At 31.1% G+C, this 25411-nt stretch overlaps 1 protein-coding gene across 2 annotated transcripts in view; it reads left to right on the top strand.

Annotated features, from left to right (window-relative positions):
* Grh (grainy head) overlaps window positions 1-25411 on the top strand; it is a 95697-nt gene that overhangs the window by 22391 nt on the left and 47895 nt on the right. The window lies entirely within an intron of this gene.

The following is a 25411-nucleotide window of genomic DNA, read 5'->3' on the forward strand; positions in this document are numbered from 1 at the left end:
CGTCAATTAAATTTTATAAGATAACACACTTGTATACTTGTGGTTTATGAATTCGCCTTGGTTTTTGAACCTAAGCATCTAGATTTTCGTAAGATATAAATATATTAGAAAAAAAAATTAGAGGTTATCAAAAAATATATGAAATTTTATAATTTTTAAGCAAGTTTTGTTAGAGAAAACTTCAGAGGCGAGGGAAATTTTATCTAAATAACCTTGGACCAATTTTTCCAAAGTTTCACAACCTTGACAAATTTTATTCAGTGTTCTGTGAATGTGTTTCCAAAACTTCAATTTTTTGTGCAATACACGAGAAACTTGCATTTTTGTAATTTTTTGTCAAAATTGACGCCGATCAAAGCCTGAAAACTATTATTGAAATAAAAAAATACATATAACCTGAAAAATTTTCAAAAAGAAATCGATAAAACATTTTTGTATACAGGTTATACAGGATGTACATGATTAAATGCACAAGTATAAGTTCTAGAAAATCATTAAAAAATTCTTTACATCAATTTCACATTCAATTAAAAACAAAATAAAATTTTTGTGTCCGTAAAATTTAGACCTAGTGAATAAATTAGTCTAAAGTTGTTTAGAATCAATTTTTATGAAACACATCTTCATTGGTAATTCCACAGATGCAGACATAATACGCAATATTTTATACATTTTAGACAGGATTTATCTAGCAAAATTTTGAGATGACGTCATTAAGTTTTTGCAACGGATAAATAAAAAAATTTTGAGCGATTTACCATGTTCACGATAACCTTAAAACATTTGTAAAATTTCAGAACGGTAGGCTTTATAGTTACTAAGTGAAATTGTAAAATGTACAATTTTTAATATTTCCAAAAATATTAAAGTAAAAATATTATAAACCGAATAGCGAATATTTTTGTGTTGTTCCCATATATATTTTTTCGAATAATTAATAATAAAATATTTTTTAATAATCAATTTTAGTATGATATTTTTGACAGGGTTGGATCTGCGCAGTTCGGTATTGCCCAAAATTAATATATGTGTGGGCAATAGTTGTCGAATAAAACATTGATACCGATAAGTTTAGTGCAAAATACTTATTTCTTTACAAGAAACTAAAAACATGGTTTTGAGTATCGTGTTGTTCAAACAATATTATGTATATTAAGAAAAAAGGGCAAAATATAAACCCCGCCCACCCACCCCATCTCAATTGTAATGATTTTTTTTATTTTTAGAAACTTTAAACACGTTTAAAATGGTAAATTTTTGTAGAGAAATCTGGATTTTGCAATTAGGCTCCTCCCCTAGGTCTACCAACGAATGAAAACTTCATTGCTATTTAAGTCAGGGCAGGTATGGGTGGGGATTAATCTTTGTCTTTAATCTTTTCTTAATATACATTCTATTTTTTGAACAACACGATACTCAAAAACACGTTTTATGAGAAATAAGGATTTTGCAGTTAAGCTCCGCCCCTTTGGTTCACGACGAATAAAAAAATCGTCACAATTGAGATAGGGCGGGTGGGCGGGGCTACATTTTGCATTTTTTTTTTTTTCTTAATGTGTGTAGACTTATTTCGACAAGAAACTTAAAACTTAATTTAACTTAATTAAGCCACAATGGAACAAAATATTTTGAATATGATTACTATTCTTATTTGATCATAAATAAATAAAGATTATTCTCACATTTTCGTGAAAATGAGGTGACTCGTTCTTAATTTGAGCAATAAAAAAATTGTGATGACGTCATCAACATGGATAATACTAGTCACAGCACAAAATAAAATTAGTCATAGCGCATTACCAATGGAAGAAAAAAAAAAAGAAAGGGCCAAGTTCGGCATCGAACCCACGACCGTAGGTCACCAGTTCCCCGAGAAAGCTACTGAACCACTAAGCCACGAAGACTTATATTCTGTGTCGATAATACAACGTTATTATACCGTGGGAATGTTTTTGCGAAAATTTGATCGTTCAGCGAAAAAACTGACAGCGGATTCGTACACTACAAGTATAGGAGTATATTTTTGTATAACATTCAAATCATTAATAAATACAGACACCAGACAGACAGACGGACGGACAGACAGACAGACAGACGGAAACGAGAGACTACTTTTTTCGTGCTCTAGGGGTCATGAAACGTCGAGAAAACATAAAAGTGGCAAATCGTCCAATGGATTCGATAACTATGCTTCCTTAGCTTACGCTCGGGAAGTAAGTAAAATGTTTCATAAGTACAAAAATATTATAAAGAATTAAAAAAAAAACTGTGAAGTACGGTTTTTCTTAATTAAAACTTATTAAAAGAAAATTAATAAGAAAAATAATATTTGAAAAATTGTATTAGGAATATCACGTAGATGGAAAAACGCTAACCGATAATCAGAATGCCTAATAATCTCCACCAATAATTTGTTTGGTAAACGTCAATTAAATTTTATAAGATAACACACTTGTATACTTGTGGTTTATGAATTCGCCTTGGTTTTTGAACCTAAGCATCTAGATTTTCGTAAAATATAAATATATTAAAAAAAAAAATTAGAGGTTATCACAAAATATATGAAATTTTATAATTTTTAAGCAAGTTTTGTTAGAGAAAACTTCAGAGGCGAGGGAAATTTTATCTAAATAACCTTGGACCAATTTTTCCAAAGTATCACAACCTTGACAAATTTTATTCAGTGTTCTGTGAATGTGTTTCCAAAACTTCAATTTTTTGTGCAATACACCAGAAACTTGCATTTTTGTAATTTTTTTGTCAAAATTGACGGTGTATCCAAACTGCGCCGATCAAAGCCTGAAAACTATTATTGAATTAAAAAAATACATATAACCTGAAAAATTTTCAAAAAGAAATCGATAAAACATTTTTGTATACAGGTTATATAGGATGTACATGATTAAATGCACAAGTATAAGTTCTAGAAAATCATTAAACAATTCTTTACATCAATTTCACGTTCAATTAAAAACAAAATAAAATTTTTGTGTCCGTAAAATTTAGACCTAGTGAATAAATTAGTCTAAAATTGTTTAGAATCAATTTTTATGAAACAAATCTTCATTGGTAATTCCACAGATGCAGACATAATACGAAATATTTTATACATTTTAGACAGGATTTATCTAGCAAAATTTTGAGATAACGTCATTAAGTTTTTGCAACGGATAAATAAAAAAATTTTGAGCGATTTACCATGTTCACGATAACTTTAAAACATTTGTAAAATTTCAGAACGGTAGGCTTTATAGTTACTAAGTGAAATTGTAAAATGTACAATTTTTAATATTTCCAAAAAATATTAAAGTAAAAATATTCTAAACCGAATAGCGAATATTTTTGTGTTGTTCCCATATATATTTTTTCGAACAATTAATAATAAAATATTTTTTAATAATCAATTTTAGTATGATATTTTTGACAGGGTTGGATCTGCGCAGTTCGGTATTGCCCAAAATTAATATATGTGTGGGCAATAGTTGTCGAATAAAACATTGATACCGATAAGTTTAGTGCAAAATACTTATTTCTTTACAAGAAACTAAAAACATGGTTTTGAGTATCGTGTTGTTCAAACAATATTATGTATATTAAGAAAAAAGGGCAAAATATAAACCCCGCCCACCCACCCCATCTCAATTGTAATGATTTTTTTATTTTTAGAAACTTTAAACACGTTTAAAATGGTAAATTTTTGTAGAGAAATCTGGATTTTGCAATTAGGCTCCTCCCCTAGGTCTACCAACGAATGAAAACTTCATTGCTATTTAAGTCAGGGCAGGTATGGGTGGGGCTTAATCTTTGTCTTTAATCTTTTCTTAATATACGTTGTATTTTTTGAACAACACGATACTCAAAAACACGTTTTACGAGAAATAAGGATTTTGCAGTTAAGCTCCGCCCCTTTGGCTAACGACGAATAAAAAAATCATCACAATTGAGATAGGGCGGGTGGGCGGGGCTACATTTTGTCTTTTTTATTCTTAATATGTGTAGACTTATTTCGACAACAAGAAACTTAATTTAACTTAATTAAGGCACAATGGAACAAAATAATTTTAATGTGATTACTATTCTTATTTGATCACAATTAAATAAAGATTATTCTCACATTTTCTAAAAAATGAGGTTCTTAATTTGATCAATAAAAAATTGCTCGAAGGCTATAAGTATAATTTGACAAATCCAGCACTTTAAAAACATGATAAAATTTGTTTTTACGATTTTCGTTTGGTGATGACCACTGTGAACTAAAAATCAGTGGCATAAATAACACCCCCGCAGCCCCCGCGTCGTACGGACAATTTAAAATGTATTTAAAACACATAACTAACGCAATAAAGCACTAGGTAATAGCAGTCGCAAACTCAAGTGTTTATTTATGTTTATACATCGGAAGAATGTCACGTAGAAATTAGTTTAATGATAATAAAATGTTATGAATATTATAATTCTTATTTTGTCATTTTTATTTTCGACTCGCTATTAATTTGAGCAATAAAGAGTTGTGATGACGTCATCAACATGGATAATACTAGTCACAGCACAAAATAAAAGTCATACCGCATTACCAATGGAAGAAAAAAAAAGGAAAGGGCCATTTCGGCATCGAACCCACGACCGTAGGTCACCGGTTCCCCGAGAAAACCACTGAACCACTAAGCCACGAAGACTTATATTCTGTGTTATTATGCCGTGGGAATGTTTTTGCGAAAATTTGAACGTTTAGCGAAAAAAAACTGACAGCGGATGAGTATATTTTTGTATAACATTCAAATCATTAATAAATACAGACACCAGACAGACAGACGGACGGACGGACAGACAGACAGACAGACGGAAACGAGAGACTATTTTTTTCGTGCTGTAGGGGTCATGAAACGTCGAGAAAACATAAAAGTGGCAAATCGTCCGATGGACTCGATAACTATGCTTCCTTAGCTTACGCTCGGGAAGTAAAAAGTTTCATAAGTACAAAAATATTATAAAGAATTTAAAAAAAAACTATGAAGTACGGTTTTTCTTAATTAAAACTTATTAAAAGAAAATTAATAAGAAAAATTGTATTAAGAATATCACGTAGATGGAAAAACGCTAACCGATAATCCGAATGCCTAATAATCTCCACCAATAATTTGTTTGGTAAACGTCAATTAAATTTTATAAGATAACACACTCCTATACTTGTGGTTTATGAATTCGTCTTGGTTTTTGAACCTAAGCATCTAGATTTTCGTAAGATATAAATATATTAAAGAAAAAATTAGAGGTTATCACAAAATAAATAAAATTTTATAATTTTTAAAGCGAGATTTGTTAGAGGAAACGTCAGAAGCGAGGGAAATTGTATCTACATAACCTTGGACCAATTTTTCCAAAGTATCACAATCTTGACAAATTTTATTCAGTGTTCTGTGAATGTGTTTCCAAAACTTCAATTTTTTGTGCAATACACGAGAAACTTGCATTTTTGTATTCTACGAGCTGTGACACTTAAAAACGTTAAACGTTTGCCAAAATGGCCTTATCTCACTCTTTCTTGTAGCCATTGCACAGAAAGCCAAACTTGACGGTGTATCCAAACTGCGCCGATCAAAACCTGAAAACAAAGATCAAACTGCGCCGCAGAGAGTGTATCAACGTACTGATTTTAACCCTTAGTTGTATCCAATAGTGAGTGCCAAACTAACAATATTAAGTATTTTTGATTTTAAAAAAATACATATAACCTGAAACACTTTTAAAAAGAAATCTATCAAACATTTTTGTATAAAATAAAATTTTTGTAATGTTATAAAATGAGGAAATCTATGGATAAAGACAAGATGCCTCCAAAATTATTTTGAATAATAAAACTTCAATGTATTTCAGATACACAAAGTAGTGACTTAAAATATGGTGAAATTAAAAAAAAAAACACGTAAAACTTAGACATAGTGAATAAAATTAGTCTAAAGTTATTTAGAATCAATTTTTATGAAACATTTTAGATAGGATTTATCTGGTAAAATTTTGAGATGACGTCATTAAGTTTTTGAAACGGATAAATAAAAAAAATTTGATTAGCGATTTACCATGGCCACGATAACCTTAAAACATTTGTAAAATTTCAGAACGGTAGACTTTATACTTGCCAAGTTAAATTGTAAAATGGACAATTTTTAATATTTCCAAAAATATTAATGCAAAAATATGGATGTATTTTTATAAACCGAATAGCGAATATTTTAATGTTGTTACCATATATATTTTTCCAATAATTAACAATAAAATGTTTTTTAATAAATCCAATTTTAGTGTTATATTTTTGACAAGGTTAGGTCTGCGCAGTTCGGTATTGCCGAAAATTAATATATGTATTGGCAATAGTTGTCGAATAAAACATTGATACTGATAAGTTTAGTGTAAATATCTTAACAGTTTTTTTTTCTGCGTTGTGTCATTAGTTTCGAAATTTTTCGTGATTTATATCCGGATAATGACAGCCATTACCACCGGCAAAAACCAAACATGGATAAAATGTCAGAATTAATACAATTATTTTTTAATGTGGAAATTATAGTGTGTTCACACACATTAACATTTCTGACAGTTTGTAATACCTTAATTTCAATATGTCATTGAAATACGTTATAAAATACTGCTTTTATTCTAAGGTTGTATAAATTATGTTCACGACGGTTAATAATTACAACGGCAAAAGCTTTTTTATTATTATTCTCTACGTCATTTGTATTTACCACATATTTGCGCCTGCAAATGCTCATCCCACACAGCCATAACAACAACGTTATCGAAGTTTTATAGTCACCATCACACTCCCATATAAAATGGACCATGAAAGCCGTTCTATGTCACAGAATGCATTTTTAGTGAATTTCATTAGTGTCATAGGTCAATGCCTGAATATTTGTAAATAATCAAATGAAATTTACCCGATCTATTAGATAGACCGAGCTAAAGAAATTAGTTAGAAACCGCTAATTTTGACCGTAAATAAGGCAGTAATTTTAGAATGAGTCTGAAAGGGAAGCCAGGTATACCTACCTGGTGCGACTTCGCATCCCTTCACCCCTTTTTAAAAAAGGTCTATTGTCCTTTTTAATAAATGATTTATATGCATAGAGATGTTCGTACCATGTTTATTTAGTGCTGTCGACAGTCTCTTTGACAAATTGTAACTGCAAATTTTTACGTTTCGTCGTTGGTATTTTAAATAAATGTCACGTTGTCCCCTCGAAGAAGTTCACGTAATGATGAGATAAATTAGATTTGATACATTCAAACGACGTACTTAGAATGTATTTTGTAATAAGGATTATTGTTTCTTAGCCTTGAAAAAATTTCAAATTCAAATTTATTTACATAATTTGGTCATATCTTAAATAATTAAAACAATTAAATTATGCCAAATCTGTTGCCACTTAATTGTTTTTGCGTCTCCACGGTGCTGAATGTGAAAAATAACTTTGTTTTCCTTTTATATTTTAATCAATTCACCTTAAGCGCCTGGTCAATGTCAAAAATGACTCTGATGGCCGGGACTTTCCCAAATGTCACTGGAGTAATACCTATGTGACCGTTTTACAGATTATTACAGCAAACGCAAAATTTTGTTAGAAAATCTAAACACAGATCGCATTATGCATCGTTCATTCATGTTGGAAGAACGCCAGAGGTCCTTGAATTTCTATGACATTTGTGTAGAGTTTGCATAAAGAAACACGCACGTTGGATTTTCCACAATTTTGTAACTATAATTTAAGGATGTTACTGACGAAAAGAGAAACGGTATTTTTTATTTTATTCCATCATTGTTGTTAATTCAATTTATGAAGTTATTATAAACGGTTCAACAATAATTAAAAACTTCTGCGTTGTTTTGCTAACTGTCTTCGCCGCTGACGTACAGAATAATGAATGAAACTTGTGAATAAGCTTTAAGTTATTTAGAGAAAACATTCGCACTCAATAACTCGATAATGTGTCTCAAATTTTATTTAACAATCTCTCGCTTATTACTGGAGGTATCCTTAGCTATACAAATTAGGAAGAATTTTCTTTATTTTCAAATTGCAGGGAAATAAGAAGTGCAAACCTTGATTTAACAGGACATTATACAGAGTGCCCAAAAATGTGAAACGAAGTCACGATTTTAGCGATAAAAGTGACCAATAGTAGCAGTGGAATTTTTTGTTTTGTGCAAAAGCCATCGGGAAAAAATGTACTCTCAGTAACATGCTTAACTTCGAGCGTTTATGTTTATACTTTGAAAGAATTCAATTATTAGCACGTTTAGATAACAAACATCAGAAGGGACATACATTTATGTTAAAGAAAATGAAATTTGATTAATTTTGTCCCGTTAAAACAAAGTAGAGGACTGATTAATTAATTAAGCTACAATGAAGCAAAAAGGTCTCAATTTATTTAACTATTAACAAATATAGGCGGGCGCAACATTACTGTATTGTTACATTCTCGAGAAAATGAGAGAGCTATTTTTTCGGACTGTAGGGGTCATGAAACGAAAATATTCTTCCTTAGTTACGCTTTAATGCTAAAACAGCGGTTTAGCGATTTTTATGGAACATTTTTTGAGAAGACCCTGTTTTAGCATTTTTTTGGAAAATTGTTTTAAAGCATTTTTCAATATTGTTCTTAGTTATTTGAACAGCTATGGCAAAATTGAAGTAAGATTTTTTTTTTTTTGTTTTACTCGATTATTTCAAAAGCTATGGCACACACGATCTCAGATTTGCAATATAAAAAAAACTCTGAAAGAAAACCGTTTTGATTCGACAAGACTTGTTTTAAAATTTTTTAAAATTATTTTCGCGTTTTTTCGTTTATTTTAAGAGCATAACCAACATACCTTGAGATGCGTAATTAGCAGAGAATTATCTTTAGGAAAATCTTTGTTTTGATGCTACAACAGGAATTTTAACGATTTGTTTGGGAACATTTTTGGAAACTGTTTTCCCCGTTTTTTTACTTATAAGCGGTCGATAAAAGTCGGCTTTTTCCTTTTTTTTCTTTTCTTTTCTTTTTTTTTTTTGAAAAATTGACTTCAGATTTTCAATTGACGAGGAATTTTCTTTAACAAAGCACCTTCTTTCTTTCGAATAGAGCTCAGTTTGATATAGTTCTTTTTTGGAAAATTTTTGGAAATTGTTTTTCTGTTTTACTCGATTATTTCAAAAGCTATGGCACACACGATCTCAGATATGTAATATGAAAAAAACTCTGAAAGAAAACCGTTTTGATTCGACAAGACTTGTTTTAAAATTTTTTTGAAAATTTTTCGAAATTATTTTCGCGTTTTTTCGTTTATTTTAAGAGCATAACAATATAACTTGAGATTCATAATTAGCAGAGAATTATCTTCAGGAAAATCTTCGTTTTGATGCGACAACAGCAATTTTAACGATTTCTTTGGGAAAATTTTTGGAAACTCTTTTCCCCGTTTTTTTTTTAGTTATGTGAACAGGTGACAGGGATATCACATTCGTAATTTTTTCTTTGTGAAAAATCTACAAAGGGGTCGATAAAAACCGTTTTTCCATTTTTTTTGGAAAATTTTTACGAAGTGTTTTCAACATTTTCTCAGATCTCTGAACAGATATGGCAAAATTGACTTCAGATTTTCAATCTACGAGGAATAACAATTTTCTTTTTTTCGAATAGAGCTCAGTTTAATTTTTTTTTTTGTAAAATTTTTGGAAATTGTTTTTCCGTTTTACTCGATTATTTCAAAAGCAATGGCACACACGATCTCAGATTCGTAATATACAAAAAACGCTGCAAGAAAACCGTTTTGATTCGACAAGAGCTGTTTTAAAATTTTTTTGGAAAATTTTTGGAAACTATTTTCGCCGTTTTTTTTGGTTATTTGAAGAGCTATGACAAGGACATCACATTTGTAATTTTTTCTTATGGAAAATTTTTGGGAAATATTTTTCAACATTTTTCTCTGTTCTTTGAGCAGCCGTGGTAAAATTGACTTCAGATTCTGAATCTACCGGGAATTTTCCTTGACAAAGTACCTTCTTTCTTTCGAATAGAGCTCAGTTTGTTTTTTTTTTTTTGGAAAATTTTTGGAAATTGTTTTTCCGTTTTAGTCGATTATTTGAAAAGCTATGACACACACGATGTTAGATTCGTAATATGCAAAAACTCTGAAAGAAAACCGTTCAAATTCGACACCCTATTTTAAATTTGTTTGGGAGAATTTTTGGAAATTATTTTCGTGTTTCTTTGTTTCTTGGTTTATTTTAAGAGCATAATCAACATAACTTGAGATTCATAATTAGTAGAGAATTTTCTTTAGGAAAATGTTCGTTTTGATGCGACAACAGCAATTTTAACGATTTGTTTTGGAAAATTTTTGGAAATTGTTCTTCCGTTTTACTCGATTATTTTAAAAGCTATGGCACACACGACTCAGATTCGTAATGTTAAAAAAACTCTGAAAGAAAACCGTTCTGATTCGACAAGAGCCTATTTGAAACATTTTTTGGAAAATTTTTGGAAATTATTTTGGTGTTTCTTTATTTCTTCCTTTATTTTATGAGCATAACCAACATAACTTGAGATTCATAATTAGTAGAGAAGTTTCTTTAGGAAAATCTTCGTTTTGATGCGACAACAGCAATTTTAACGATTTGTTTGGGAAAATTTTTGGAATCTATTTTCCCCATTTTTTTTAGTTATTTGAAGAGCTATGACAAGGACATCACATTCGTAATTTATGAAAAATCCCCAAAGCGACCGATGAAAGTCCGTTTTTCCATTTTTTTTTTTTTGAAAATTTTTGCGAAGTGTTTTTCAACATTTTTCTCACTTCTTTGAACAGCCATGGCAAAATTGACTTTAGATTCTGAATCTACGAGGAATTTTCTTTAACAAAGTATCTTCTTTCTTTCGAATAGAGCTCAGTTTAGTTTTTTTTTTTTTTTGGAAAATTTTTGTAAATTGTTTTTCCGTTTTACTCGATTATTTCAAAAGCTATGGCACACACGATCTCAGATTCGTAATATGCAAAAAACTCTGAAAGAAAACGATTTGTTTGGGAAAATTTTTGGAAATTATTTTCCTCGTTTTTTTACTTATTTGAAAAGCTATCACAAGGACATTACATTCAGAATTTATGTAAACTCTACAAAGCGATCGATAAAAGTCAGGTTTTTCTTTTTTTTTTTTTCTTTTTGGAAAAATTGGCTTCAGATTTTCAATCTACGAGGAATTTTCTTTAACAAAGTACCTTCTTTCTTTCGAATAGAGCTCAGTTTAATATATTTATTTTTGGAAAATTTTTGGAAACTGTTTTTCCGTTTTAGTCGATTATTTCAAGAGCTATGGCACACGATTTCAGATTCGTAATAAACAAAAAACTCTGAAAGAAAACCGTTTTGATTGGACAAGACCTGTTTTCCTTTTATTTTTTGGAAAATTTTTCAAAATTATTTTCACGTTTTTTCGTTGATTTTAAGAGCACAACCAACATAACTTGAGATTCGTAAACCTTCGTTTTGATGCGACAACAGCAATTGTTACGATTTGTTTGGAAAAATTTTTGAAACTATTTTCCCCATTTTTTTTTTTAATTATATGAAGATACAAAGACATCACATTTGTAATTTATGAAAAATCTCCAAAGGGACCTATAAAAGTCCGTTTTTTCATTTTTTTTTTTTTTGGAAAATTTTTCCGAAGTGTTTTTCAACATTTTTCTCTGTTCTTTGAACAGCCGTGGTTAAATTGACTTCAGTTTCTGAATCTATGGGGAATTTTCTTTAACACAGTACCTTCTTTCTTTCGAATGGAGTTTAGTATATTTTTTTTTTTGAAAATTTTTGGAAATTGTTTTTCCGTTTTTCTCCATTCTCTCAAAAGCTTGCCATATTCGTATATATTATACTATATATATATAGTGTCTGAAAAATGGCTGTTCAGTACGTTATGTACGGAAGTTCCGGGGGTCCTAAAAAAATAATAAAAAAATTCTTAATGATGTATATTACGAAAAAAACGTAATTTTTTAAAAGTAATAATGAAAAAAAATTAATAAAACATTTATAAATTATAAACAAAAACAAAACCAACAAAAGAAAAATGCATCAAAGCATAACCATCTAAACACTAGATGTTCAAAATTCCTGCCTTGTGCATATAAATAAGCTCATAATGCTTCCAAATTTTGATCATTTTTGTAATATTTGCTAAGATAAAACTGACTTTGGCAATGACATACACTCTAAGAACAGAGGGGGTGGGTGGGCGGGGCTAGTGGTTGCCAAGATGACACTCATTTTGGCAAATGAGATACCCGCTAAGAAAATAGAGGGTGGGTGGGTGGGGCTAATACCTGGTAAGATGAGAGTGATTTCGGCAAATGACATACCCTCTAAGAAAAGAGGGTGGGTGGGCGGGGCTAGAACATGCTAAGATAAAACTGATTTTAGTAAATGACGTATTCTCTAAGAAATTTAATTAAATTATTATGCGAAAAGACACTAGAGACTCCAAAGTACTTTCAAAAAACGGGATCCCAAAATAACTGAAAAGCCGATCAGGTTAGAATTTTCCAAAAATAGAACACCAAAGTCCACTAAAAATGGTTTTAAACAATTTGCAAAAAAAATCTCGATGCAGTCCTAAAATAATAGACCATGGATACACAAGAGTTTCCCGAATTAAAGGAACAAAAACACTGCAGCAGTCAAGACTTTTTCGAATCCATAAAAAATAAAACACCAAAAACTCAAAAGATTTTTTCAACAAAACGCCAAATTCCTTTAAATTTATCCGAAAATAAAACACCAGAGAACCTAAAATTAACTGCGAATACTTTAAACGTAGGATTTTGAAAATTTTTTTACTATTTTTCGCAGACTCACCAGTTGATTGTTAAGAGCGTAGCGGAGAGTTAGTCCGCCATTTTCCGGACACCCGGTATATACATGATCCGACGAATGGCTACTTGCATGTTTTCTCGACCCCTAGAATATGAAAAAGTAAACCTCGCTTTTCCATCTGAATGTCGTCTATGTCGATTTTCATTAGGTACACAGATAGTCTTCAAAACTACTGAACCGATTGTTGTCCAATTTTATATGTAGGTTAGGAATATAATGTGCATTGTAAAACGCTAAAATTTATCTAATCATCGCCAACAACAATTTTGTTGTTTTCCCTAGAAAACGCCATTTAAATTTTATAAAATAACACTTTTGTACTTGTGGTACAAAATTTTCTGTTAATGCTATAATCTATATAAATGTGGAACCAAATTTTATACTTTAGCTAAGAGACCGAATTTGTTTGTGGTGCTTCAGAGGAATTATATTTTGTTTTATTTTCTTCTTTTTACAATTAATGCACAAGTTTGCTTTCTTTTTGTTTGTATCAGTGCATCTGTTGCAATCTTTTTGTGATAAATACGTTGTTTATTTGATTCGTGTTGCGAGTACCCAGTGTTTTACAAGTTCCTTTATACATATTGTTTCTTGGGAAGTGAGTGTTAACGCTAGGATAATTATTAGTTATAGCAAATTGCGTTACCTTGAGTCCGTTATTGCTCATTTGTTCGTGCATGCTATATTTTCTGAATAGCCTGATAAAAGCCTCTTCTTTATCTAGCTTGGTATTAAAATCGTCGACTGCATTAGGTTGTACCAATCAAAATTAATATATCCCCACCGAAACGTTGATGACGTCATGTAAGAGCTTTAAAAGATGTATTTATGATAAAAAACGCATCGCTAAAGGTTTTTAGCGAAAAGAAATAGTGAGTGTTGTAAAATTCGAAATTGAACGGAATTCATGTTTGAACAGAGTAATTAACATAATTTTATGCGTTTGTCTCTATTTTATTATCATTAATAGGATGTCGTACAAGTGAAACTTTTGTGCGAAGATTGCACAACTTTATGCAGCAAAGTGGTCCAGCCTTTATCGGCTAAGCCATTTAATGTCTTAATATGAGTAGCTTAACATATTTCATTCATTTACAAATTTCAAAATCAATAAAATATATATTTAATTAACACACTAAAATAATCGACAACTGAATTTTGTGAAAGTTAATACACTTGGACCACTTATTGATAAATAGCTCCCATTTAAACGACACACAACCACACACACGTAATGAATATTATTACATCAAAAAATCAAAGGCCAAGGGTTAAATTTTCGAAATGTGCCATTAAACCGATGTAGGATGTGAATTGAGGGTAATTTGAGTAACGGAAGTCGCGAGGATTAATTGCAAAAACGTTGTCTAATATCGTAGACAATGCACCTAATGATGTTTTCGATTAGTCAAAATCATTCGCACGTTTTTGATTAATGACACCCAATAAAATCGTTATTTAACGTATCTTCCTTCACGCCAAATTTCGAGATTTATGATTTACGTTTTTTGTTGCAGGTACGTAACGCTGAAAATCGTCTTTCGAAAATAGTAAGTATGCAGCCGGAACGGCTATTTAATTGACACGATATTCGTTTTTCCTTGATCAGTGCTTAACATAAATTATCTTGGATCAGATTATTGCGCAAATATTAAAAGAAATTGCTTGTAAATGCGTGTGTGAGCGAGACTTTGGCATTTTCTTCACAAAGGTATGGGTCTCCTGTCATTAATTCTAGATGACAAGCATAATATCAATCCATCGATCTAATTTTTATGCACTCCACTTCACCTCTTGACAGCTTAATCCATCCTGACGTTTGTCTAGAAACGCTGAAAATTAAAATAATCCTCTTTCAGAACATATGGTATGAAAAGCTGATTTCATTTTCAAAACCACTTAACCGACTTTTATGCTAGTCACGATTATTTTAGAACAAAAGATTATTTTTCAATTAGTTTTTATTGCGTCATTTTGGTGATGAAGCAACGCTTTCTTCAAATATCGGGTCGCTTCGTTTTTAAATATCGCTTTCATCAACTCATTTGCAGACAAGTGTAAGGTTTGTAAAGAGTTTTATTTTACAATCAGCAATTAAGAGAAGTTGTTTTGACCAATTTCATGGTTATCGGTTTCCCGTTTCCGTCTGTATGTCGCCTGTCTGTCTGTCTGTCTGTCTGTCTGTCTGGCAAAGAAAATTGTGTGTAAACTACGTAGGATTTTTGATGTGGGGTCTAATGTTTAAAACAAATGTAAAAATAATCCATTTTCGTGGAAATCACCTAATGAACTATAATTGGGTTTTTAATGGATTTGAAAGTTATTTACTTACCCAGTGGTTTATTTTTGACGAATGTCTGCATTTTTCGTATGACAATGGTGCTGCGGTTTGAATTTAGTTGCCATAGTTTTTTCTAGTTACATCTCACTATTGATTGTCGTCCATGGTTAACTATAAAAACAATTCGTAATTGATGTTTAATTGTAGAGGATCAGGCGCCTGTCTTCGGACAGGTTCGTGAGTTTGTCGTTTCTAAATTATGTCAGTGCCTTCCGAGTTTTCTCATTTCCTCATCGTTTTTAATGATGAACTGCCTGCCCCAAAATTCCAGTGCTTGTTTCCCCTCACGCCGCCGACTTCTGGAAAATTGAACGACAAACTTGCAGTGGTTAGCCTGACACCCTCTCGAACCCCATTTTGCACCTGAGACCTTTTTTTGTGAATTGGCCTGAAATTTGCATGCGTATCGGTTTCGCAAATTGCTTTTGCCACATCGTGCTACATTTTATGATACGTTAACGAAACAAGTCTGTCGAATTTAAAAAGCCATTCTCTTTGCACGATATTTAGGGCAATGAAAAGGTAAATTTCCGGCAATAAGAAAAATAAAATATCGTCTGAGTAAAGTGCGACCTTTAATGTAACCTTATTTGGGACACACTTTAATGTTCGCGTATGAGTTTTATTTAGCGTTTTTTACTTTTTTTCCCTTTACATATTCCGACATTTCTCATACCGCTCATTAAATCGCATGCTTACCACATTTCTTACAGGAACATTTAAATAAGTTATTACGGCTGAGGACGATCCTTGTTTAATCTTTCGCATATAAATACCTAAAATTGTAACAACATTTTTCCCGCAAACCCCATCCGTTTTCGAACAACTCACCGTATACATCATGCACCTTGCGTCCATTTTTCACCGGACTCCTCTAACTGCTTAATTAAAAATGAAGTGGCCCATCCATTTGCGAATTAATCAAAACTCGTTAAATTACACACCGTAATTGTGGCTATCGTTGCGCTAAAAAGCATCCTTTCTTTTATTTTCCGGGTTTTCTTAATTCAATTGACAGGCAATAATGTCAGATCGGTGATTTAAAGGATATTTACATATAATTACGCTTTGTGTGTCTGCTTTTTCATTTATCATTTATAAAAGGTTTTTTTATTTGATTCGCGGTCGAAAAGTGTAAGAGCAAAAACTTGTTTTCGGCTGTTCAGGTATAGGTCATTCCACTCTTTTATGCACTGCGCATACTCCATGAAAGCTGCATTCTCCACGCCAGCCCAATACTTTAACTTTGGGGGACCATTCGGTTTATTATTGCGGACCAATTGGGTTCTGATTAGAATTTTTACCGACTGACGCATACCGAATAAAATATTTTTAGACTTTGTAGACTCACTCTTTTTGCAAACAAAAAAATACTGTAGTATGTATATCCAGACCTTTTTTTGACTTGATTACTTATAAGCAAAGTGTCAGTTGTTATTTTAATAAGTGTCGCCATTTTTTTTTTTTTTTTGAAAAATTGTATTGTATTTTTTATTGTTAAAACTGGAAGCGCTAAGCAAAATTTTTCATTTTTCATTTGCATGTTTAATATCAATTAAACAACTGCGGCAACAAGTTTTGAAATTTTTAAGAAAAAGTATAAGTTTGTATAAAAGGTAAGTTCAGTGACAAGTTGAGTAGTGCATTCGTAAATATCTTAAGTCAATGGCTAAACTTACACGGTTCATTGAACAACATACATTAAAATTATTTTCAACTATACAAAGTGTTCTCTTTCTCGAGCGTAATATCTCAGTTTTTTCACACAGAAGACCCGGTGTTTTATTAGTGTATCTTAGTGTTTTTTGTTTTTTTTTTTTGGCAAGATTTATTTGAAAAAAACTTAGATTTTTTTTATAAACACTCTGTATAATAAAACTTTATTTAATTGATACTACAACAAAGCTCGTGCTTATGTTTACTTATCCACAAAATATTGTGAAAAATTGTATTGTCAAAAAAATAAATAAAAGGAGATCAAAATTTTAAAAATAAAATACATTTAACCCCCCGAAAAGATAATGACGTCATTTTAAACCTTGTTGTTTCCCGTGCGTAAGCTAAGGAAGTGTAGTAATCGACTCCATCGGGCGACTCGTCAGTTTCATGTTTTCCCGACGTTTCATGACCCCTTCATGCATATGAAAAAAGTGGTCTCCCGTTTCCGTCTGTCTGTCTATTCGAAATTACTGGGCCGATTGTTGTCAAATTTTGTGTGTACACTAGGACTTTCAAAAATTAATCAATTTGTGTAACCATCGCCACTAACAATGTGATGACGTCACCTCAAAATCGGTTTTAAATCGTATAAAAGAACGTGTAGTTTACGAATCCGTGTGTAATTTCAATTGAGACATCCGGATTTTTGGAAAAAAAAATCAAAATTGTACACCATTTTGCAATTTAATTTTGAAATTCTTTAAAATCTTGCAGATGTTTGAAAATTACGGTACGCATGGTAAATTTTTAGTCAAAATAAATTTTTTGTCCCCCTCAAAAAATTGATGACGTCATTTCAAAATTTTGCCGAATTAATGGTACTTAAGATGTGCAAAATATGACGAGCTTATAGTTTTCATGATTTATCATTGCGTTCATATTTTATTACCATTATTATTATCATTGACATTTTCCCAACGGGGTAAAGCCAATTACAAGAAAAAAGAGAAAACGTAAATAATGAAAGAAAAACAATGAAATAATAAATAATAAATTTACCAAAATAATTATGTACATACAAAGATAAATGCAACAGAGATAGAAAGAAACAAAAAATCAATAAATAATGAAAACAAAATTAGAAATGTTTATACAGGGTGACTCAAAAAAATGAATCAGACAGTTTATTTTATTGATTAAATCTGGATCGGCTCAACCTATTTTCGCGAGAATTGGCGTCCTTGCAAAAATGTTTATGACGTCAACACAAAATTTTGTACAGAAAAATTCATTTGGAATAAACGTGTAGCAGGCTTTTTCACATTTACGGTAACATGACATATATATATCTCTATTTGAACTTATAGTGGTCCTCAAAAAAAATTGGTCCAAAATTACTTCGACAGAACTTCCCTCGAAAATTATAGAAAATTTGCGTTTTCTTATAACCTTTATCCAGTAAAAACCAATGGTGTAAATAACACCCCTGCGCCGCGGCGGTGCTGTCCGCAGATATACACACAATATGAAATATATTCAAAGCAAATAACCAACGGAAAAGAGTGCTTAACTTCGATTGTTTATGTTTATACATCGAAAGAATGTCACGTAGAAATTTGTTTGATTTGAATAAGTTGTCTAGTAAAATTATTAATTAGGCCACAATAGAACGAAATGTTTTGAATATGATTATTATTATTCTTATTTGATCATAATTAAATAAAGACTTGGGTATCCTTACATTTTATAGAAAATGAGGTTTTTAATTTGATCGGTAACAATTGGTCGAAGGCTATAAGTATAATTCCAAAACCAGAGGCATAATTAACACCCCTTGTCTTGTATGTAATAACAATCTGTGTTTGTCTTCTCGAAACAGGGCAATTATCGCAGTACCGCAAGGTCGCCATTTACCCACTGCACTACGAAGACGTATAGACCGTGTTGGGAATAAAACGTTGTTATAACTTGCAAATGTTTTTGCGAAAATTTAAATGTTTAAAGAAAAAAATCAAAGTGGATTCGTATACTATAAGTGTGTGAGTATATTTTTGTGTAACGTTCAAATCGTATTAAAATACCAGTCAATGAAATGACGTCATTAAATTGTTGGTGGGGATGGTTAGCCATCTTACATACAAAACAAACAGACAGACAGACGGAAACGGGAGACTGATTTTTTCGTATTGTAGGGGTCATGAAACGTCGAGAAAACCTAAAAGTGGCCATTCGCTCGGGAAGTAAAAACTGAAAAGATTTATTTTTGACAGTTATAAATTATAACACATAATTTAGAGTTTTTTAAAAACACTCTGTATAATAAGACTTTATTTACTTGATACTAAAACAAAGCTCGTGCTTATGTTTACGTATCCAGAAAATATTGCGAAAACTTGCATTGTGAAAAAATTAAAGGAAAATAACAGTGTTTAAAACCCAAAGAGCCGGGATTATGTAAAAATATGCAGCTATTATGTAAAAAAATTTGTGTTGTCCCAGAAAACTACTTAGTATGATCCAATTTTCTATTTTAAGAATTTTGTTACCAAATATCTCTGAAACTATTCGCCCTATTATTCTTTATCTGTGATTTAATAATCAAATTTAATTGTCAAGGAATTCAAAATCATTTTCGGAATTACAAAGATCATTTAGAAAGATTGTTACATAAATCTGCTTTGAAACCTTTTGAATCCATCGTATGTTACTGAAAATCTTGCATTTGGCTCGTTTAATTTTCTAGAAATTTTAATAACAGACTACTGTTGCTATTAGTGTTACATTGTACATAAATATTTCTATATTTAACCCCCCAAAAAGCTAATGGCGTCATTTTAAAAAATGTTTGGGTAAACCTTGTTACTTCCCGTGCGTAAACTAAATAAGTCCATTAGGCGACTTAACAGTTTAATTTTTTTTCGACGTTTCTTGATCCCTAGAGTTATGACATGTGGTTTCCCGTTTCCGTCTGTCGCTCGTCTGTCTGTCTGTGTCGATTTTTATTAGACTTTTGGTACGAAACTAACCAAATTTCGTCTAGCAACAATGACCTCACCTCAAAATTGTACGTGGTAAATGGACTTTAAATTTTATGAAATAACAAGGTCCTACATGTGTAGTTTATGAATCTGTGTTGAGTTTTTACCCGAAACATCCAAATTTTTGGAAAAAAAATCAAAATGATAAAACAACATTTTGCAATTTAATTTTGAATCTGTAAAACCAAATGTTTTAAAATCGTGCAGATGTATTAAAATTATCATAATCACTTTTAAAATAATATTTTAACTAGTGATTGTATTTATTTGTCTCTTTTTTTTTACATAATTTGTACATCCTGTGTTTACAGTGTATAGTGTATTAATCATGTTTTAAGCGATTTTGCGAAAATTTCAGGGTATCCAGGTTTTTTGCCGGTCAGTATATATTTATTTATCCCTCCCAAAAAAATTAATGACGTCATTTCAAAATGTTGCTGAATAAATCGTATATTTGTGATTTGTCATTCTATGGATATTTTTTTAAATTTGCTTATACACGGTGACTCATAAAAATTAATGAGTCAATCAAATACTTTTATTATTAGTATCAGACTGGACCAAATTGATATACGCCTTCTAGCAAAAATGTTGATGACGTCATCACAAAGTTTTGTAAAGGAAAAAAATCTTGTACTTCTGTAGTGAAGGAAGTTTTGTTGAAATAATCTTCAATCATTCTTTTTTGTCTATTATTCAAGTTGTCATTAAAATGAGTTTTTACTACATACCTTATTTAATCCGTAAAAAACTGGACCACTTTAATGAAAAATATGTTGCACATTTATCAGAAAACGTATTTTTGCTAAATTTACATCGAAAAGCAGTCGATCCTTATCTCAAATTTCTTACAATTTCGCCGATTTCTCCAAAATTATGGCTTCGTTCTTTCACACGTTTCGGCATCCAAAAATCATATTCAGGACGTAGATCTCGAACCACAGCATTAATTTAATGGTGATATTCGAGCATTAAGTGAGATCTTTATGATTCTGTCGGCTCTTTCTAAGTGAACTAATCTATAATAAATTTCAAAAATTAGTTTTTAAATTTGTATAGTTACAAACTCTTTATGTGACGGCTATCGTTTATTATAAAAACGGACGTAAATTTAAAAATTTAAATTTAGAAAACAGATATATGAATTCCACTAAAACAAGCGACAGCGTTGAGTGTGAAACTCGCTTTATAGTTTGAAATCGAACTTGTAAATGCCAAGAAATAAATAACCTGTGTTTCTATTTCAATGACAAAATGATCACATTAGAGGTAATTATTATATTTTATTGTTAATTTAAATAAATAAATCAGTTATTCTGCGTTAAGTAAATAAAGCAAATGGTCACCAAATGTGTCTTAAGCAACTTGGTGACTGATCATTTTTTAGTTCAGTCGCTTACATAAACTAAGTGAATGGGATCAGTTTTGTACTTTTTTCGAATTTCGCGTATAGATATTATATTACATTCCTGGCATAAATTGTAATTAGATAATCGCAATAATAACTATAACATAACAATAATAGCGGTAGTTCAACAATACGCCCAGGTTATTTACAGTCTTTCATAATTATTTCAGGTTAATTATTGTTCAATACGTTGTTGTTGTGTTGTTAATTTTAATCGTAATTATGGTTTTGATCGGCGAGATTGTTATTGATATTTTCTCACCAATTAATTTTAATCGTGCAAGAGAAAATTATTTGAAGGGTTCTGCATATACACAGTTGTTCCGTTAGATTTAATGGTCACTTCCTCTTTGAAAATGTGCAGACGTAATTTAGAATGAAATGTCAAGCGATTAATAGCGAGCGACACAGGAGTTAAGATTTAGGTCTGATTAAATTTAGCGTAGTAGGGGGCTTTGGGAGACAAACAGTTGGTGAATTTGGAAACCCGGTTCAAATTCGAGAGGCTGGAAACAAGGAGACGATGTTTTATTAAAAAATTCCACTGCCTAAATTGCCTTTGGCCCATGCAATATCTAAGAGCAAAAAAGAAGTTATGACTATATTAATTACGGATAATAATACGTTGTAGTAAATTGCAAGCTTCAAAATCATAAGCAATTTTTGACTACCAAAAATACTTCCTATATTATGTTGTATTATGTAAATGAATATTGGTCATTGACCAAAGCGATCACAAAACAAGATAACAATAGAACTGATAGTTACAATAACAATAAAAACGGAGAACAATGAGATATGAAGCAGTGATAATAGTTTCGTAAAAAGTCGATGTAATACATTATCTGTCAGCTTTTATACTCTCGAAGATGTAGATAAATGCAGATAGATACCGAGCCGTCAATAAAAATCACTCCCGCATCAAGCGAGTGCAGCTTCTGGTTGATAAAAACCGCCTGCTGCCCTGTGACATTTAAATTAGAACTCGTTATTTATATTTTCGTGAAACTAAATTATCTTACTTTCTCAGATAAAAAAGTTTATTTTATTTTGTAAATTAGCGATACCGTACTTGGTAAAATGTAGCAACCTTCACATTTTCACCAGACTGTTTGCCTTTAATAAAAATCGATTGTGACTGTAAAACAAGCGCCCAATTACCATCAAATCGGTTATCTAAGGATTGATTTTAAAAGTATTGTTGTGTAAATCAGCCATGTTTATTTATATGGGTAATTAGAAAAATATCCGAAGCCATTTACTTCGTTGCACATAAAGATAAAATTCAAATTTATGTAGATGCCTTACGTGTGTGCACACGTTTTTATTATCACAATTAATAACCCTTGTCTGTTATCGTGATCGCGTCATCATATCAAAATTATTGACGTTTATTACCATTTTTCCTCCATTTTAGAACATGTTTCTGTACGCACCTGTCCAAAAATCGCAACGGACGACGGTAAGAACTTATCTCAAACCGAGAATTATTTTCAATTAAATTTGCATAAGGTAATTATTCGGGTGTGTTTCATATTTATTGCTAGCCTAAAAATGATAGCTAGTTATCAATTATAACGAACACATAAATCGATCAGTTCAGCTACAGGCAATTATCACCGACCAGAATTGATGTCTATATGCCTTTGCGTAACAGGAAATAGACCGTTTTATGAGAGAAAAAATCACTAATGGGTGATGTTTCTTCGAAAATGGTTTCCAACAAGGGGTTAAACAGCAAACCTCATTATTATTTTTTTGAATTCGTACATGCGCGATGTAATTTTATAACTATAATTATCTCGGTGAATTTCAAGGTCAGCCAAAGATTGAAACGGATTCCTCCGTCTTCCCCTACATGCGTCGAAAACGCTTTAATACTCCGTCATAATTATACAGCAATCAAAATTTTACACGGAAGCGGAAAGTGATTTTTATGGCTCATAATTCAGTACTTGGAAAACGCTTTTCTAACAAAATAGAATTTTTTGAGCGGTGTCCGTAGGCGAAATTTGATCGCACTCTTTTATAATAATACAAAAAAGCACGTCATTTACATAATTTACAAATAAATATTATTAATAGGAAGTAACCATTTATTAATACATGAACATAATCATAATCAATTTAATTATGTGTTTTTTAACGTGCATTTAATTCGTGCTGTTTTAATTTTATAAATATTAAATTATTTCTCGGTACTGATGTATTTGGCATCCGAAATGACTTCGTTTTTCAGCGATTTCAAACGCGAGTTGATCAAGGCTGAGCTTTCGTAACAAATAAATTTTGTCCAAATTTTTTAAATTCTTCATCGACTTTTTCCATCTTTTACGACCTGATAACATCATCTATCGAAAAATTATGCAGGAATTTTCTTTAACATAATACAGTAGAGTGTGGTCAAAATTGGTTTTTTCTTCACCGCACGATCTGTCCTGAGAAGTGAATCATCTATAAAGATGACTTTTACTGAAGTTAATAAAAAATTAATTTTTGTTTTAAATATAACGATTTTTACGCGTAAGCGGGCGACGGCTACTTTCATGTTTTCTCGATCTTTCATGACCCTAGAGTACTAAAATAGTGGTCCCACGTTTCCGTCTGTAATAATAATACCCGAAAATACTGGACCGATTTGATCACGTCCACCCATTATATTACTTAATTAAAGTTGTCTAAATTTTATGAAATAATATACTCATGTACTTGTGATTTATGAATCTACCTTGATTTTTGATTATTTAATTTTCTATTAGGTCCTTGGATCAAAGGCCTGCCTTTTTACTGCGACTGATTTATGTATTCTTTATCCATACATATTTCTATTTTAAAATATAAGTTATTTTAATTTTATAAACGTGTAAATAACCTTGAACCATTTTTTTGTATTAAGGACATCTATTTTTTACTTCCCGAGCGTAAGCGAAGAAGTATTGTAACCGAATCCATCGACCGACTTTTACGTTTTCTCGAGCTTTTATGACACCTAGAGTACGAAGAAATAGATCTCCCATTTCCGTCTGTCTGTCTGTCTGTCTGTCTGTCTGTCCGTACTTGCTAAGATAAAACTGATTTTGGCAAATGCCATACCCTCAAGAAAATAAGAGGCAAATCTAAAAAATATGAATTCACTGATAAATTACAAGTATAGACTGATAATATTTTTCACATTTTAGAAATTTTATTCGGCAAAATTTTGAGATGGGGATTGATAACCAGATACATTTTGATTAAATGTTACTATAATTACAATAACTTCAAAAGGTCTGCAAGATTTCAAATTATTCAGTTTTGCAATTCTTGATTTAATCAATATAATATATTGACCCAACACACGTTTTAATACAATAATGATAAAATAAGAATTGTAATGTTCATAACATTTTGTTCGATTGTGGTTTAATTAATAATTTTAGTCCTCTGTTTTGAGAAGACAAAGTCATTCAAATCAATAGAGAAATACGTATTTTGCAATTACATTTCGCCCTTTGGTCTAACAACGAATGAAAAATTCATCACAATTGAAATCGGTGGAGCTTAATCTTCGTTTTTTTTTTTTTAATGTATAGAATTTTCTTTTAGCAACAGAGCAGATAAACATCATTTCGTTTCTTGTTGGGAAAAGAAGACTTCATATATTAAGAAGAAAATGGACAAAATATTAGCCCCGCCCACCCACCCCTTCTCGATTGTGATGAATGTTTTATTCATAGTGAGTTTAAGGGCGAAGTTTAGTTGCAAAATCCTCATTTCTCCACAAGAAATTATCATTGAAATATGTTTTTAAAATGATAGAATTTTTTAGAGAAATATTGATGTTACAATTAAACTCCGCCCTTCGCTTCGGTCTGATTAGGAATGAAACACTCATCACAATTGAATTCGGGTTGGTGGGTGGGGCTTAAATTTTATTTTTTTCTTAATATATAGAGTGTTCTTTGAACAACAGGATAGTTAAACATATTGTCAGTTTCTTGTTGGGAAAAGAAGACTTCGTATGTTAAGAAAAATTCAATTGTGATGAATATTTTATTCATCGTGA

Source organism: Zophobas morio, unplaced genomic scaffold (assembly GCF_036711695.1).
Source record: "Zophobas morio isolate AGI-343-1 ecotype UQ-CSIRO unplaced genomic scaffold, CSIRO_AGI_Zmor_V1 ptg000044l, whole genome shotgun sequence".
Lineage (NCBI taxonomy): Eukaryota > Metazoa > Arthropoda > Insecta > Coleoptera > Tenebrionidae > Zophobas > Zophobas morio.